Source organism: Uloborus diversus, chromosome 9 (genome assembly GCF_026930045.1).
Source record: "Uloborus diversus isolate 005 chromosome 9, Udiv.v.3.1, whole genome shotgun sequence".
In the NCBI taxonomy this organism is placed as follows: domain Eukaryota; kingdom Metazoa; phylum Arthropoda; class Arachnida; order Araneae; family Uloboridae; genus Uloborus; species Uloborus diversus.
In genome coordinates this window covers 124534778-124553754 of record NC_072739.1, presented here as the reverse complement: position 1 = coordinate 124553754, position 18977 = coordinate 124534778, and positions in this window count along the sequence as shown.

Below are 18977 nucleotides of genomic sequence, written 5' to 3'. Positions count from 1 at the left end.
TTATAATCATTTGCTTATCTACTCATTGACTACATATGTATGTGAAGTTTCGTGAAGATAGCTCGTTTCCCTCTAAGTACATATACTTTTTCATGACAGAGTGTACATCACATCTGTCAATTGAATTTATATCAGTTGAATGAACAAATTGGAAGCTGACCCTTCCTTAAACAACATCTTGAAATTTCCTGAAACACGAAACATGCACAAATTTTTCTTTCTACTAGCCTAAAGCACCACTATAAGAAAAATAAAACTTTGAAATAAAATAAAAAAATGCTTTTTAAATGTAAAAGAAATAGGGGGTATGCAGCTTTATCTATACCGCCTTATATGTATATGTTTCTCCTTCTCTCAAATATTCACTAAGCATTCTTGCTTGCTTTCGACCTAACCTAAATATAAATACCATAAAGGAACAACAGTAAGCTGCGAGTGCTATAATCAGTAAATCATATATTATTGTTTAATAACATTTAGTTCGAACTATGATTATAGAATTAGTCTTCTAATTTAAAAACATTTAATTGATATTTATTTGGCTGGTTCATGCAAATAATTGTGAAAGATAAATAGTTATCAACTAATCTGATGTTACTATTGACTACCAGTATTTATAAAACTGCTGCAGTTTTAAATCAGGAAGAAAAAATAAATGCGTGTGTGGTTTTCCATCTTATACTTCATTCAAGAACTCCTTCTTCAGGGGAGGAAACCAAGTACTGTAAAATAACTTATTTTCGCGAACCAATCGGAAAATTTAAGCCACGCGAAGCATTTCGACTTCATATACCACTCCCCGGCAAGGAAAAAACCTCCATTCCTTTTCTTTTTCTGCACTATTAGCTGAAAAAAAGCTGTCGTAATGAGAAATCTATAGTTTGTTTTTTCTTTTAAATTTAACGCATCTGTTTCTTACAAAGTTAGAACAGTACTGTAAAATATACAATCAAGTACTAAATTTCAGTGACTCAAAAAAGCAAATGAAGTGCCTTCAATAATTTTAGTTGTTCATAAGTTATTAAAAAAGACTAGATAAGTCTTTGAAACCCCTTAAGCAAAGTGCTTTTCTATTTTATTTCTTATGAAGTGCATAAGTTATTTGTTGTCCACTTGGGTCACTCTCTTTTTTACCATTGATCGTATTATGTTTAATTCAAATTTGTATTTTTCGGTTTGTTGGAGGGGTGATCCAAAACTAAACTACCGAAGGCCGATGTGAGCAAATAACAATGCCTTATCTTTTCTCGAACATCGCTTTTTTTTTTAACTTCCTTTTACAAAAAAAGAAGTATTGTATTCGCGAAAAATTTCCACGCGAAAAATCGACCTTAATTTCCATTTTGCTCATCCCCGAATGAATGTTGAGTTTTTTTTTTCCGACTCGACCACACGTGGATAAGTGCCTAAGAATGTATCGACACGCGAAATATCCATTTTGACGATTCCCGAGTTAGTTATAACGAGTTTTGTCGTGACGTCTGTATGTACGTATGTATGTATGTGCGAATGTGCAGATGTGCTTATGTGCGTATGTATGTCGCATAACTCAAGAACGGTATGTCCTAGAAAGTTGAAATTAGGTACGTAGACTCCTAGTGGAGTCTAGTTTTGCACATCTCCTTTTGGTTGCATTCGGTTGTAGCTAAAGGGGTCTTTTGCCCCTTTTTTTTGGGGGGGGGGAATCATTGTAGTTTCGATGTATACTCAAGTGGTGTTATAATTTGGCGGATACTTAGCGATATATCGCCAGTCTTTTGGTTGCCAAGTTTTGTCGCCTAGTTGGCGACAAATTTGACGATTTTTTTTTTTAATCTGGTTTCAACTTGGCCATTCTGGTGATATTTAGAGAGTAAACTATTGAATCATGTTAAAATTGCCAATAATTTGAAAATGACATTAAAATTGGAGTAAAAGAAGTCATGTGATGCACACATCAGCTCGTTTTTCTTTTGTGGACTACTGTCATTGAGTTGTAGACCAAAAAAAAAAATCCCTTTTTGTTATTAAAATTGGCAAAAGAGTATATAACTTTAAAAAAAAGTTTTGTTTGCATTTTTGTAACCTGCTATTTTTGCAGTTACAACTATCCCTAAGAGGCTTTGAAATGCAGAATATTATTTTTATATATCATAATTTCCTCCGAGGAGAAAAAATTAACTCACTAAAATTAGAGATATTCCATATCTGAATTAAAGGGGATCCCTGCATCACTCTCATCATACAATTCTACCTTTTAAAGGTAACACATTAAAAACCGAAGGGAAAAGCATGGCTTGACGCCTGAAATAGCTTAGGGCCCCGTTAAGTCTAAAACCGACCTTGCTCTTACAGTATGTTGATGAATGCGAGGTAGAGTGGTTCGAAATAACCGATTTTTTTTTATTTCGGAATCGCGTTACCTCTCAAAAGTTGTAGTTTTGTATCCTCAATTGGGAAAATATTTTTTAAAAATTCTAAGTTGACATCTTCAGTTTGCGCATGAGGCTGAAAGTTTGAAAAGTATGTTAAAAATTTAAATTTTCAGAAAATAATAAAATTAGTTTTTTTTTTTTTTGTATTTTTTCATAACGCAACAGCCATAAATTGTCAGTATAAAGCGTTGTTTAAACCTAAAAAATATTTTATAACTTTTTAAGATCTTTAGTTCGCTCATACGCCTTAGATTGAGCAGAAGATTTTAGCCCAATTTAAGGCGTCTGCGCAAACGAAAGATCTTATGTAAAAGCTATAAAATATTTTTTTTAGGTTCAAACTACGCTCCATACTGACAATTTATGTCTGTTTCCTTACAAAAATGTAGAAAAACTAATTTTTTTATTTTTTAAAAAAAATCGGTTTTTAGCATATTTTTTCAAACTTTCAGCCTCATGCGCGAAATCACACACACATTCCTAATTGCGAAAAACATAATTTGCATTTATCAAAATTCAAATTATTTATTTTATTTTATGATTTGTTATGCATTCAACTCGTCTTTGACGGAGGATGCCATGCGAAAATATCAAATATCATTGACGTCAATTATAGGGGAAGGAAACCCAGAGGGAGGGGGGGTCTATGAGTTTGCGCCCTTTGAACAGTATAGAAGGAGTAATCCATAGCCTGGTTGCACTGTGAAGGCTACGAAAATTCTTAAATCCGCATTGCGACATTGCCGAGTTTAGGTTTACCCTAATTTCGAACCTAAGATACTTTAAAGAATCACCGCGTATCAACTAATTGCACCCTTGCGTCCGCGTTTTATGAAGATGCTAACAAAATATTTTGCTATTTTCATTAAAGTTTTCGATTTTTATTCATTCTGATTGCTCTAATATGGTTCATAATTATGTCCTTGTTCCATTTAAATATTTGTTTTATAATATTTTTTATTATTATTTATTAATTGGCTTCACTTTTCTAGACTTAGATTTAAGGTTAAGGAGAATGGAATGAAGTCATGAGCTTTCACAAAGCGGGTTGGCGTCCGCGTTTTTAGTTTATTTGAAAATCAGATAAAGACTTTTCAGTTAAGCTTATTTTCTAAGTTCTCGGAACATATGAAAAAAGAAAAAAATTTTGAAAAAAAAAAAAAAATAGAACCGACTTCAAATTTGCTCTAAAAAGTGAAAAATAATTTTATTCTTTAAACACCATCGATAATACTTTTAAACATAATTTTTGAAGTTGGCGCAAAAACGATCGATAAAATCATTCACAGCCATAACTCAACTACAAGTATAAATTTAACCAGGTCCAGTTTCTTCACTACCACATGCATTACGCATTGATGACAGCATATCTGAGTAACGATATAAATGTTTCGTTCCTAAGTTTGGATGATTTTTTGATAAAAATATGAACGAAGCATGGTTACAATGGATTTTACTTTTTGTTTTTGCGCCAACTTCAAAAATTATGTTTAAAAGTATTATCGATGGTGTTTAAAGAATAAAATTATTTTTCACTTTTTAGAGCAAATTTGAAGTCGGTTCTATTTTTTTTTTTTTTTTTTCAAAATTTTTTTATTTCATTCTTTTTAGTGTAAATGTAGATATTTCAGTAAAAGTAAGAAGTTACCTAGTAAGAAGTGCGGCTCTATATCACTGTATTGCTTTAGAAAAGCCTTTATTCAAAATTATCATTACAATTACTATTAATGTTACAGTTATATGGCACCAAACTTTTATAACAATGAGTTTCATATTGTCGCGTAGATGAAAATAGCGAAGACAATGTGAAAGCCAAATGAAGCGAATACTCGTTAGTCTCAACTCGAGATCTTTATTCAGAACCACGAATGAACGTTACATCTCCTTATATACAACTTGAAAAAGTGCTGGAACTTTCCAGACTTTAAAAGATACTGAAATTAATAGAACATTCGAGAAACAGTAGAAACGAAATTTTAGTAACATTCACTTTGTCCTAGTCGGGATTTGAACCCGGGTTGCTCGTGTGGGAGACGAGAATTCTACCACTGAGCCACCGTTATCCTCGGATGAAAAGAGCGAACTTCGCTACAATATGATTTTAATCATTTAATAGGGAAATTTACTGTTTTTTGCCCATAACTTTTTATCTAAAGAACAAATATGGTCAAACAAAGTAATGGGACCTAAGTTGAGCCATCCTCTATCCATTAAAAAAAGAATCATCAAAATCGGTTCACTAGGTGAGACGCTATGAGTGGACAAACAAAAAAAAAAAAAAACATACATACGGTATGAACTGATAACCGCCTCCTTTTTGAAGTCGGTTAAAAAAAAAAACGCATTAATCGTAGTTATATTTCGATTGCATGTCACCAAAACCCAAACGACGAACCAAAACCTACCTCTCGTCCAAACAACAAAAGCCTGATGTAAAACTAAGATTGAAGCAACCGTCGATCTTTACAGGAAAACCAAGATTGCTGACATTGAGCATAAGCCTATACTAATTTGAATAGCATTGATCGAAGTTTTTAGCTACATTACCGATCCAGTTAATCTCATATATTTAATCATATCTGTTTTTCCTAGATCCTTTACCGGTTTTTTATGATTTTTAAATAAAAATAAATGTTTCAATGAGTTTTTTCTTTTAATTGTAAACACAGATTACTGCAGAAAATTATTAATGCTAAAAACAGTACCTAAACATATACTTTTTTAAAATATAAACTGTTTTAAGCGCGTTGAGAATTGTTTAGGTGAGACAAACCCATTCATTACGCGACAATATCCCCTCACCTCACCGACATTTGGAATACAGCGCATGCACGGCTTCTCTCAGTTCCTTTGCTACGTTGCTTTCGTTGGGAACTGCGAACCTCAGTAGACCCTCAGCGAATCCTGAGCGAATGTGGGGTTGATCCTCACCCGGTCAGCGGATTTCTTCTCCAGAAGAAAACAGTTTTAAGTTTACATAATATTTTTGAAGTGAAAACTTCTTTTGCCGCTTTGGGTAATTTTTGAGCTAGGGAAAACAATGTTTCTGATATCGGTGATACATGTGTTTGTTGTTACCACTCTGCAAATGGACAGCTAATTGCAATGGTTGCTGTTTGTATTTCACCGACTAAGTCTATAAACGCAATACAAGAATTTTTGAATGAAAATTTATTTTTTCTAAAGACGCTTCTGCATTACTTTGAAATAAAACTGGGAGGAGCTTTGATGATTTGCTACGGAGTTTGAGCGAAGATTTCAACATCAACTTTGCAGATGACACAAATCTACCATTAATTGAATATTTATTTAGAGAATTTAATTTAACGATGTCCGATGATCGCAATATTAGCACAGCAATATATAAAACAACAATTGATGCAGTCTTTATAAGATATTTAAATAGATTTGAATCAAAATTGTTTATTTCCCATTTTAGTTATCATAAACCTATACTATCAGTTTTGTAATATAAGAATAATGATCAGGGGGTAAAAAAAAAATCATAGTTTTTTGAAAAAATAAAAAAAAATGGACTTTTTTTTATTTAAACCCGATTTTTTCATTTAAATCGGATTTTTTTTTTAATTTTTAAAAATGCCTTAGAAACTTTTGTAATTGAAAAATTTATACTTTTAAATATAATTAAACTCAAAATCGATAGTTCAAAAATTTAAAGACAGTTAAATTTCAAATAACGCGTGACCAAAACGTGTTCATATCATCAAGCAAAACCAGTTTAATACTGCATATATTTTAAATCAAACTTAAAATAGATTGCATAGTTGCACATATAAATGCATAAAAACAGGGGAAACAAATCGGCAATTTGCTTTTGCCGAATGCCTTTTCTCATCCATAAGCTTTCATTTTCTTTTTCTTTTTCTTTTTTTCGAAATGAACCTTAAATTATCTGGCATGCCTCAAAATTCGAATTTAACGGCATGCTGGTCAATCTCACGACATGTCGGTTCTTTTCGGCATATCGGTTAAAGAGGGGCAATACAGTAAATAGATTACGCGAAAAGTTCAGAATGTGTATTGTTTATTATTTTTATGCATGGAAAACTGAATAACACAAACTAAGAATGTATTTTCAAGTGTTTCCTATATATGCATCACAATTTACTTTTTAAACGAACTGAAATAGATTATACCAAAATGTATATAATTGATGCTCGAATTGCTGATTAACTTTAAAACTAGACTGTAGCTGATATTTTGAATTTACAAATTATAAAATTTTAATTTTTGGACCTACAATTAATTTTAAATGAAAATTAAACACACACCACACACACACGCACAAAGTTTCCCCCTTCTCTTATCAATACACAACGAAACTTATAAAGTTACAGTGCAATAATAAAAATATTTAAATGTAGGTTAAATACTTTGACCAGTAGAAAAGCAAAAACGAAACCAGAACCTAAATACACGTGGTATTTTTTTTTTTTTTTTTTTCGACCAACACTGTAAAAACGATTCTGAAACGTTCCTGGGAAATAATGGGCAGCCGATGTGCCCAATTTCTGCGAGTAACATACCTTGCGAAAACCAGGAACGTTTGCCGCTAACGTTTAGTAACCTTCCAGACATTATCCTGGAAGCCTCCTGAAAAATTCAGAAATACTCCCGTTAAAAGCCAGTCGTGTCTCTGGAAAATTCGAGTAAACTTAAGAAGGTGTAATATAATAGCTCGGCATCTTCCTGATTTATCAAGGATGTTCTAAGAGCATCACTGGGGGCCGTGGTAGCCCGATCGGTAGAGTGTCGGATTCGGGGCCGGAGGGTCCTGGGTTCGAACCTCGATGGTCGAAGACCCACCGTCGTCATTAAAGGGGACTGGGCGACGTTAAATATGCTCGTAGTCTCAATGTCCTCCAAGTGAAACGATACCTGTCGGGGTGCTAGCACTAGGCAGCTATTAGCTCCTGGACTAGTTCTAAATTTTCATTAACTGTTCATTCCGGTGATGGTGCTGCCATCTATCGGTATATAAAATAATGGAGGCAAGGCACTTAGTATACAATCCTCGACATAAATACAGTTGTAGTCAGTTGTGACTCTGAATAGGAAGAGCATCAGTGCAAACACGGCCGAAGCAAAGCCAGAGTTACTGGTAAATTTCACTCACCTGCAATTCTTGCGAAGCAACGTAGTCCATACTTATTCGCTCCCTTTGGGAGCTTAATTAACATGAACAAGCCGTAGTTGAACTGAAACCGATACACATTATAAATACGCTCAGTTAATCTTTAAACTGGGAGCTAAAAATATTTTTCACAACGGTGAGACACCTGCATTCGTGCAACTTGTAGCAATTCAGAAAACTTTTTGACAATGATACTTGATTTTTCCAGGTAGTGGATAAAAACCATTGAAATCCCGAAACATTACACGGAAATACTCAGTAACGTTTCGGAATGTATTTACAGTGAAGGTAGAAAGTATAGAAGTCGCCAAGCGCCAATACCAAATTACACTCATGCAAAAATATAGTCTATTTAATTTTTGGCGAAAAAAACTCAAGATAAAAAACAATTTAACGGCTATTTAATTGCATGAAGGTGCTTTCAGGGGAAGAAAAAAGTTTTAAGCAATAAAGCATGTTTATGCTATGTAAATACGTATTACGCGTGAACTTCTTCTGCACAGAAAAATTTGGCATATGATGCTTCCTTTACACCATTTTGTTCGTAAGTTGTCAAGGAAATATTCAGCCTTTTCGTCTTCCAAATTCCATAGCAGATGTCAGATATTGCAAGATAATTATCGCACCATTTATGTCAGTAACAGATTCATTTATTCCCACTGATTTGCTCTGCTCGGGGGGTTAATGAGAAAGTAGGAAATTAATTTAACTCGTCATTGTGCCCTAGTCATTAATATATTAGATTTAATAAACATAAAGGATAAGAATTAATCACTATGATGTATGTTAGGTTTTTGTTTGTTTTGTGTAGTTTCAATACATTCTAAATAAATTCTACATGCTGCAGGCGAGAGTAAATTATTTGAGATAAGTGCCTTCATTGTGGTCCTTTTTGTTTGATGATAGGCAAAAAACTTTTCCACAGCTGATATCTGAGAAATGCGAGAGTATTTATTTATGTAACATAATTGGAAATGAAAATCAACTGACGGATAATCATTAAAAAAAATTATGATAAATGATTACCAAGTCACTTAACGCCCCCGTGTATTTTAGTTGATTTTCTTTTCGTCTTGTTGTATTTGTAATGCGAAATTTTAATTCAAAACTTTTTCTTCTTGGGGATGTGGAATCAATTTACATAATTTGCGTTACATATTTGAGCTAAATTCTTTTTTTCTACGGGGGATGAAGAAGCGAGGTTTCCCTTTGGTTCTAAATACATTGTGCTTTGAATTACCTTGTCTGCGAGGAAGGCGAGAGAGCGGGATTATCGTTTAAACGCTTTCGTACGAAAGGTTATATCGCTAATCGATCGAAGTTCGCTTCGCTCGCAAATCGATTGGGTTACGGGGCGTGGTTACTTGGCTAGATTGGAGAAAAAAATTGCCGAGTTTTTTTAATTATTTTACATTTAAAAAAAACTGTTTATGTAATTTAGTGTCTTTTTCATATAGCAAAATATTTTCAATTGCAGATTTTTTTTTATTAGGTTTTCTTAAAGAGTATACGCATTTCAGTACAAGATATTGATTATTTTGGGGGGATTTTTATTTATTCAAATACCTTCCTTTAAATTCTTAGCATGGGATTCGTCATGCGGATATTGCTTGTAATAGTTAAAAGTACTCTCATAATTTTCGAAATGGCTTATCGCACCAACGCAACGGTGAGAATAGACTGTGAGTACAGACTAATCGCATAGACTCAGCGGAAATCATGCTGTATTTCCTCTCTTCGCTCTTTCATTTTTATTATTAACACGCTTTTATTAGCTTCACCTGTATGTATGTATGTATATATGTATCTTGTAACGGAATCTTGCAGCTCAAATTTCGCCCACTTCCTGCGATCGGATTCTTTTGAAATTTGGCACGCGACCTCAGACCCGATGACAATGCAATATTCTATAATTAAATTAATTAACTCTTTTAATTGTTAGTTTCCTCCAATTTTAATCAATATTTTGGCATAAATCCAACATTGTGAAAAGGGAAAAATTAAAAAAAATACATTAAAAAATGCTCGCAAAAATTATTTAAAAATATCTACAAAAACCTTTATTTTTTCTGCATCAGACAAAATTTGTTCCAATGTTCCAAGGTAATTAGAACATGAAATATAACTGTTTTAAACTAATTTCATGCCAAAATTTAGGTGAGCCTTCAATTGCTGATCAGATCATTGTTGAACAAAACTTTTATTCAAATGCGTCTCAAATTTCCAAATATATAAATATAATTTCCGCAAACATACATCGATGAGTCACAGTAGCTTCTCATCGGAGTGCCCTTGTCTTAACTTTAAGATATTACCCCGCACTCGTTTTATAAATAATTTCGTCGCCTGATCATTCTCCAACATAGGACTAAAAAACAGAAAAATAAAATAATAGTTTAAAAAACTAAATAAACACGCTTTCGTAGCAAAATGAACTAAAAAGTGAAAAATAATCTTTGGATGATAGTAGTTGACCAATCACTTAATTTTAATGTAATACAAAAAAGCACGGGGGGCTTCTTATCAGTTGTCTTGAATTTCTTCCATCTGTTCTCCAAGCAAAAATGTAAATAGACAGCACCCCACCCTTCTTTTCTAATACATTAAAATTAAGTGATTGGTCAACTACTATCATTCAAAGATTATTTTTCACTTTTTAGTTCATTTTGCTACGAAAGCGTGTATTTTTTTAGTTTTTTAAACTATTATTTTATTTTAATTGTTAATTATATACAAATGAAAGCAGAAAGAAAAAAAAAATCATCTTCTCAAATTTGAAACTTTCTGCTTCCAACAAAGCATATTTCAAGAAAAAAAATCAGACATGCCTATTTAATTAATTTCGAAATGGAAACAAGTCTATATTATTTGTGCAATAAATTCTTTCAAAAACATATGTGTTTCCGACGATTAAGTTGCTATATTTGGATTTTCATCACTACTTTATAGCCATTTTTTTAGTGATGATTGATTTTGGCTTGGAGATTTTTTCTGAGATGTGGTTTTGTAGAAATTCGGGTTTAAGAGGGATTTCAAATAGAAATCTGGGGAGGGGAGCACAAACTAAATTCCTTACTTGTCATGAAGTTTGGTTTCGGAATGAAAATCTTAATATATAAAAATCAATGTCCTGATATAATATATATATATATATATATATATATATATATATATATATATATATATATATATATATATATATATATATATATATATATATATATATATCAACGAACAGCCAATACTGCTGAAACCCCAGACTTGAAATTTGGCAAGTATGTCCACATGATTACGAAAGTATCCACTAAGAAAGGATTTTTCGAAATATCAACTAGTTCGGGAAAAATTAATTAAAACCCCTTAATTTCTGTGAAACTAAAACCTGTCATTGAAATTTAAATCCCTTATTTTCGACGGCTTTCCTGCATTCAAATCATTATTCAGTACTTCATCTCCACTTTTTGTAGATAGAGAACTTTAGATTTGATATTGTTTTTATTTCTTGCGTGAATCTTCGAGGCTTCTCTCAAGTCAAATAATAATGTTGCTGTCTTTTGCTTTCATTTTTTTAACACCTGGAAACGAAGTTTTCAGAACATCATCTCGGACCGACTATCCTTTTGAATTTAGAAGGGTACAGTTTCCTGTAAAAATTTGTTTTGCAATAACCAATACAAAGTTATACATTAAAAGTAGCAGTGAACGATTTAGGAGAAGACTGTTTTTCACACGGCAAATTTTATGTAACTTGCTCCAGGGTGGGTTCATCAAGTAGCTTAATAATTTTAGCACCAGAAAAAAAAAAGTTGTATACAAAAAAGTTTTTGCTTAAACATAGGTATAATAATAAAATGTGGACGGCCTGCGTTCGCAAAGAAAATCAATACTTTAAAAGCTATCGTTAATGGCAGTTCAGGATCGGTTAAGGACAAGGGCATATATATATATATATATATATATATATATATATATATATATATATATATATATATATATATATATATATATATATATATATATATATATATATATATATATATATATATAAGGAGTCCAGGGGCCCGGGACCCTCCCACAATTCGAAAAAATCATAGGTAATAAGTAATTATTATAGGGGATTTTCGTAAAGGTTCACCAAGCACTGTTATCCCCTGCTGATTCCAATACCCGAGCAATGCCGGGCACGGGAATGCTAGTTATATTTAAAATTAGTGTCACGAACACTGAAAGGTTGAGAAACACGGTCTTAGGCTTAACCTCAGCTGGAACTGGTCAAGTATTATGTAAGTAGAAAGTGAGACTAAGGGCTGCTTATTTTCTCTGACAAGAGGAGTGGGGTCACAAAAATTCTTAGGTAAGCATTAAATAATGAAGCAGTTACAGTGCAACAGCAAAACATGTGGGAAAAGAGCATCCTGTGACGCACAATATGACATCAAATCTTATGTAAGCTAAAGGGGAAGGTGGTATATCGTATGTTTATTTTTTCTCACAAGGTGGGGGGGGGGTATAAAATGACCAAAAAGGGCTTACACAATACTTGATTGACACTTTATTAGCGATCGCATATAATTTCAACTGAAAGTATTTACGTATAGAAGTGCAAATATAAGAAATACGTACTCATAGCTCAGTTAAAGAACTAACGCCAAAAAAAAAAAAAAAACGAGGTCTAAGTTTCGAATATTATCACGACCTTCACAGGGACGTGGTAGCACCCTCCAAGCCCAACGAGATAACATCATATCAGCCTGGTCGGAAACTAGGGACCCGACTCGGGATCAAAGTACAGTCGACTCCCGCTACAACACGATCCGACTTACGCGAAATGACTATAAGGCGATTTTTCACCCGGTAAATTTTTTTAGACCTAACGCCAATCTTCGCTCGCAACTCGAAAATTTTCCGAAGGGAATCGTGGTGCGTAAGTATCGGCTTTGTTATTGGATTGTACTAATTTTTTTTTTTTTCGTGAATGGACCTTCATCCCTTTGGCATCACTGAGAGTGGAAGTTCCCACATTGTGTACTAGTCTGAACTCGCTTTATACAAATAACTACTCCTCATTTTCCATTCATTTTTTTCATTCTATATGGGAAAGCTCATGAAATATAATGATCCCTAAGAGAGCTGTTTCATTTAAAGTTTGTGAAGATAGAATGAAAAAGACAAAGTTTCTGACAATTAAAGAAAAGCTAAAGATTATGTGCTTGAACAACTATAAAATGCATCGAAGGTAGCACGACAATTAGGTATGAGTGAATTTTCTATATCTGCAATTAAAAAGCAAGAAAAGGAAATCCGTAAAAGTTCACCGATTAGTTTCTAAGAAAAATGCAAAAATTGCGAAAATAGAAGCTGCTCTTGTATGTTTGGAATTTAAGAAACCAGGAAGAGGGGTGTTGCCATAAATGGAAACGTTAAAAAAAAAACTAGTGAAGCAACTGTATTATGCATTTAAAATTATATAAGAACTAGCATTCCCGTGCCCGGCATTGCTCGGGTATTGGAATCAGCAGGGGATAACAGTGCTTGGTGAACCTTTACGAAAATCCTCTATAATAATTACTTATTACCTATAATTTTTTCGAATTGTGGAAGGGTCCCGGGCCCCTGGACTCCTTATATATATATATATACCCTTGTCTTTAACCGATCATGAACTGCCATTAACGATAGATTTTAAAGTATTGATTTTCTTTGCAAACGCAGGCGGCCGTCCACATTTTATTATTATACCTATACTAGCATTCTCGTACCCGGCATTGCTCGGGTAATGGAATTAGCAGGGGTTAACAGTGGTTGGTGCTTCTAGTTTCGAAAATCCCCTATAATAATTACTTATTACCTATAACTTTTTAAAATTTTGGGAAGATTCCGAGACCCCTGGAATCCTTATATATATATATATATATATATATATATATATATATATATATATAAATATATATGCCCCTGTCATTAACCGATCTTTAACTGTTATTAACGATCCTTTTAAAGTATTGATTATCTTTGCAAACACATGTCATCCACATTTTATTGTTATACCTATGTTTAAGCTAGAACTTCTTTGTATGCAACATTTTTAGGTTTTTTTTTCTGGTGCTAAAATTATGAAACTGCTTGATGAACTGGCTTTGGAGCAAGCTACATAACATTGGTCGTGTGAAAAAAAGTCTTCTCTTAAATCGATCCCTGCTGCTTTTAAAGTCTATCCTTGTGACTTATTAATGGTTATTGCAAAGCAAACTTTAACAGGAAACTGCACTGTTCTAAATTCAAAAGGGTAGTCCGCCTGTGATGATGTTCTTAAAAACTTCGTTTCTAGTTTTGAAAAAATAAAAGCAAAAGACAGAAACATTATGATTTGACTTGAGAAACGCCTCGAAGAATCACGTGAGAAACAAAAACAATATCAAATTTCTAGTTCGTTATTCGCAACTCCAACGAACTATAGGGGGCACTGAAGTCATTGTTTAATGGCGGACTTAAAAACTAAAACAAACGCACATAGTAACGAAGAAAATGCTAAAAGTGTTGTGATTTTTTTTCGTACGAATGATTTTTTCGCTTTATTCTTTTTAAATTAATTTTCAAAGTCTTGTGGATATTCTGGCCCACGTAGAAAGAAATGAAAATTCAAGAAGCATTACTAAACGTCAAAGATTAATGCAAACTACGTAGTTCGTAGTTCTAAGCAGCTATTTCCACGATGTTGAATTCGATATTTATCAATTCTTGATAAAACTAAATAATAATTGTGGCCTGACAAGAATAACATTTAATGCTAGAAAATTCAATATGACATTACAAATTGTTATCGAAAGAAGATGATACTTTCTTGCCTTGCTTGGCTAGCGCTTATTGTTTTCCATTTGTAGCTGAGTTATTTCTCTCGAATTCCCAAATCGGTTAATTTAAAAATTTTCTGTTTCGATTTTTCTTATTTCTGAGTTACGATTTAATTGTGTCATGTTATGCAAATCATCAACAAAATTCTCAAGGATATATAGTGGTAGTTTTCTTTTCAGTTGATTGACCATTATTTCTTTTCACTTATCAAATTCTGTAATCTTACTACCATTTTATTCCACTCATGATAAAAATTAAAAATGGTTTAACTAAAAACGCGAAATCTCGCCAAGGCTACTTTGCTCGCACTATACTAAAACTATAACCCTAAACAAATTTGGCGAAACCTTTCAGCTGAGAATAAAAGGAATAAAGTAAATTCTTTCATTTTGTTCTACGATAATATATTCAAGAAAATATTTTGCATACTGTCCATTCCACCTAAATGCTGCTGTAAAATATGGTAAGTTTAATTAATTTAAGATTTAAAAAAACCCCATATTCTTACAAATTCATACAAAACAAAAAAAAATTTTACCTTGTATAACGTTATCCAAGTTTGTTAATCCAGAATTTTCGCTTTCACCAATTATTAAGGAAATAATGAAAACTAACATTATTTTGAGAAGCTCGAGAATACTACTAAGGGACGAATTAATTTCTGTACCTGAAAGCAAACTAAGACACATCGATTGCGTTAATAAATACTCAGAACAAACTGCCTGTGTTTACGTCAACAGACACACGTGGAACGCAACATAGCAATGTTTTAGTTTCTTTTGCAGTTTTGTAAATCACCGCAAGATAGCGTATTCGAGCGCTGGAGTTCCGAATACAATTAAAATCACGAGAAATACGCAGACGACAATCTATTACGATAAAGCTATTTTTATTTTTAAAAAAAATCAACACCTCTTGGAGCGATTGGCGTCAAATTTGAACCAAAGCCTGTTTACATATGGATTCACATATATTCCAAGTTTCTACAAGAACGTAGCATTACTTCTTGAGATAGGGCACTCACAATGGAAAAAAAGAACGGGCGATTGCGCTACCCCCTTTTTAGCTGTTGACACCAAAAAAAAAATCAGCTCTTATACCCACTAAGGACTACTTGCCGATAAATTTTTCTTTCATTCCGTTTATTATTTCTTGAGATACAGCAGTCACAATTGACGACAAAAAACGTTCTATAGCTCAACCCCCGTTTGCGTTATTGACACCAAAATTGAATCAGCACATGTTCCTGTTAATGGCAACATATGGACCAAATTTTGTTTGATTCCGCCAGTTACTTCCTGAGGAATAGCAAGCACGCGTAACTAAAAAAACGTCCCATTGCTCCACCTCCCTTGGAGGAATTCGCGCCAAAAACCTATGGGCATAAGTTCACATAGGGGACATATGTGTACCAAATTTCGTTCGATTTCATGCGGTAGTTTTTGCTGTAGAACGGCCACAAAAAATTGGTCACACACAGACGTGACACACACACATACACACAGACAGACACACATTTTCCAAAAATAGTCGAAATGAACTCAGCACACCTCAAAACGTTCGAATCCGTCAAAATTCGAAATTCGAAAATTTGCACGAATCCAATCCTTTTTTCTATATATTAGATATAGAAGAAAGTAAAAATGAATGGATAAATAAATTTGATAGCTAAGATCTCTGACAAATTTATAATTCTTATTTTTTTTAATGAAACTGTTATGACGAAAACCACAGCAAAGTAGAGAAAAATACATGGGCCGCAGAATATTTTTCTAATGGAAGAACACATAAATGACAAACAGAGGGATTTAAAGAATTGTAATGAAAAGTCACACAAGTTTCTGCCGCGAAGTTTTAACCCATTACCAATAAGAATATAAGGATGGAAACTAAAATATTACTATCGACAAACACATCTTTTTAATGTTTTTGAAAAGAAATACTTTACGAAGTTTTCCCATAAAATTTTTAATGAAGATTAATAAAAATAAGGCCGCAGTCAAGGAAAGTCCGGAGAAGCTGTTCCTGAACTCGATCCTTTTCTTAGTGGCCCGAAATTAGATTTTTAGAAATTCAGTTTTGAGGAACTGCTGCGGTTGAGTACTTAAGCCTTACCCCTTCCTCTGAAGTTACCATCGATGACCTGCAATCGCGTTTTCAAGACTACAATTTAGGAAAGAGACCGGGACGAATCGCCATTCAGCCCAGTCTACGCAATACTTCGGAAATCATCTAAACTTGCGTTTTTGGAACTTCAATTTCTAAAAACAGGCACAAGAACTTCTGAACTCATTTTCACCAAACGCCTACCAAAAGATGACCTAAGACCGCGTTTATAACCCTCCAATTTAAAAAAAAATTCCCCAAATTCACCCATATAACATTATCAAAATTATTCTAAAATTATTTTAGGAGTTCAATACATCTCTGGATATCGTCTAAAATTGTGTTTTTAAGCTTTTATTTTGAAAGATTGCACATGTGTGATAAATACTTAAGTAAATACTTCTCAAAAACCAAAATTCAGTAACATTACCATCATCACTGGTGCAGTTTTCAGTCGCATTTCCAAAATTAAATCCATGCACGAAAATCCATAACTAAAAATCGCAGAAATTAAATATTTAGAAAATCACTGATTTATTAACAAACTTTGATAGCAAACTAAAATGAAAAGCAACATTGCACTCATATGTTACTTGGTAAGATTTGAAGTTAATTTAAACTCATGATTCAATATTCTCCGCTTAACATCGGCAGAGTTCCTTTTTCAATTCCTACTGCATCAAAAGTGACATTGAAAATTCCCAAAGGATTAAAGACGAAAACTTTGCTCCATTTGGATGGTTAAAAATATTTTAAACCCAAAACTGCATGCTATTAATTTTTAGCATCATATATGTAATAAGAATTAATATTACGCAACATTCATCCCAAAAAGCAAAATTAAAATCGATTCCCCTAATTCCCTATTGGTAGGGCTGATTACTTCCAAAATCAGGAATACGAATTTTTCCTTAAGTTGTTTAGTTGTAAAACGAGAATCTTACATATCACATGTCTTCAATCAGTTTGATACATATTTAGTTATTTTGTATATTTATACTCCAAAGTCAACGAAATAAGAAGTTTATTTAATTTATCAGAACGATTCAAAACTCATAGGATTCGACTATTGCAGTATTAGGTTACAGGAAGGAGGGTGTGAAACATTTTTCTTCCTTAATTTTGAATCAAATTTGTATTTAGCGGAGAATGAAATAAATATGCATTAAAAATCGCATTAAGTTTTGAGCTACGGGGCTCTTTATCGATTTAAATATCAGATAATTATTTTTTTTAATTTAAGTGAAGCTATTTTAAAATGTTCTGAAAAATAATATTTTATTAGCAACGAAATAGTGTTTCGCATAATTTACATAATGACGGTTAAACAATATCCACATAATAATGACGATTGCAATTAAAAGTTGTTCTTCTGCATACAGCAAATATATTTATACATTTTAAAAATTCATAGACGTTACTCTAATGCAGAAAAATCACATTATAATTGGTTTGCTTCCTTTGTTCAACAATTTTGTTCCTTTTCTACGATGAAACCAAGGTATATAATTTCAGTTTTGAAAAGGTAAACGGTTCCCCAAACGGGGAAAAAATGATTTTTTAAGCATAGTGCAAAAACAACTGAATATTTTGAGCTCACATTTTGAATTCTTGTAGAAAAGCTCTTCTACATTGCTTTCCTATTAAAATATAATATGGTTAGAGATCATATTATTTTTTTGAAAATATTATTAAAATTCATAAAAAATTTCAATTGACATTTTTGCTGTTGTAAATGATGTTTTTATTGTTAGGTTGCTTTATTCTTTGATGTAAAAAAAAAAACAATCTTTGCCGTACCTAATGTAGTTTATTGTGCTATATGCAAAAGTATCAAAATACGTTTTAACATTACGAGATAGATTTTTCAAAAGCTGATTCTGATGCAACGGCTGTTTTAAATAAAAAAAAATTTATGTTTTAAATAAAATGAAATTTAATATACAAAATTAAAAAATGATGCTGATCCTAAATATGTAATAAAATGGGCCCATTGTAGCCGGAGGCGGCGATGGTTTTGCGTGAGAGGAATCCCGTATAAAGGAATCCTTGTGCGTATTCCACGCTGCAGCAGACGTGTCCGAATTGATGAAGATCACAATGAAACACCTTTAGCTGTTGACCACTGTGCTGCCAATTATCTAGAACTTGCTGTGCGGTCCGTCAGCGCCATACGCAACAGGTGTCTGTCAGCACGAGCTGACATCACATTTCGGGGTCCACTCCCGGATTTCCGAGCTGTCCGACCCTCGTCCGTCCACTGCTTCCAAAGACGCATGATTGTGCTGCTGTTACGCTGTACACGAGCGGCTACTGCACGATAAGAAAATCCAGCTTCACGAAGACCGACGATTCTGCCTCGTTCAAACTCCGAAATTTGCTCAAATTTCGCTTTCTTTCGTCGAAGAGGCATAGTAAAGATTCATTTATCGTTGACTCTAGCATATAAC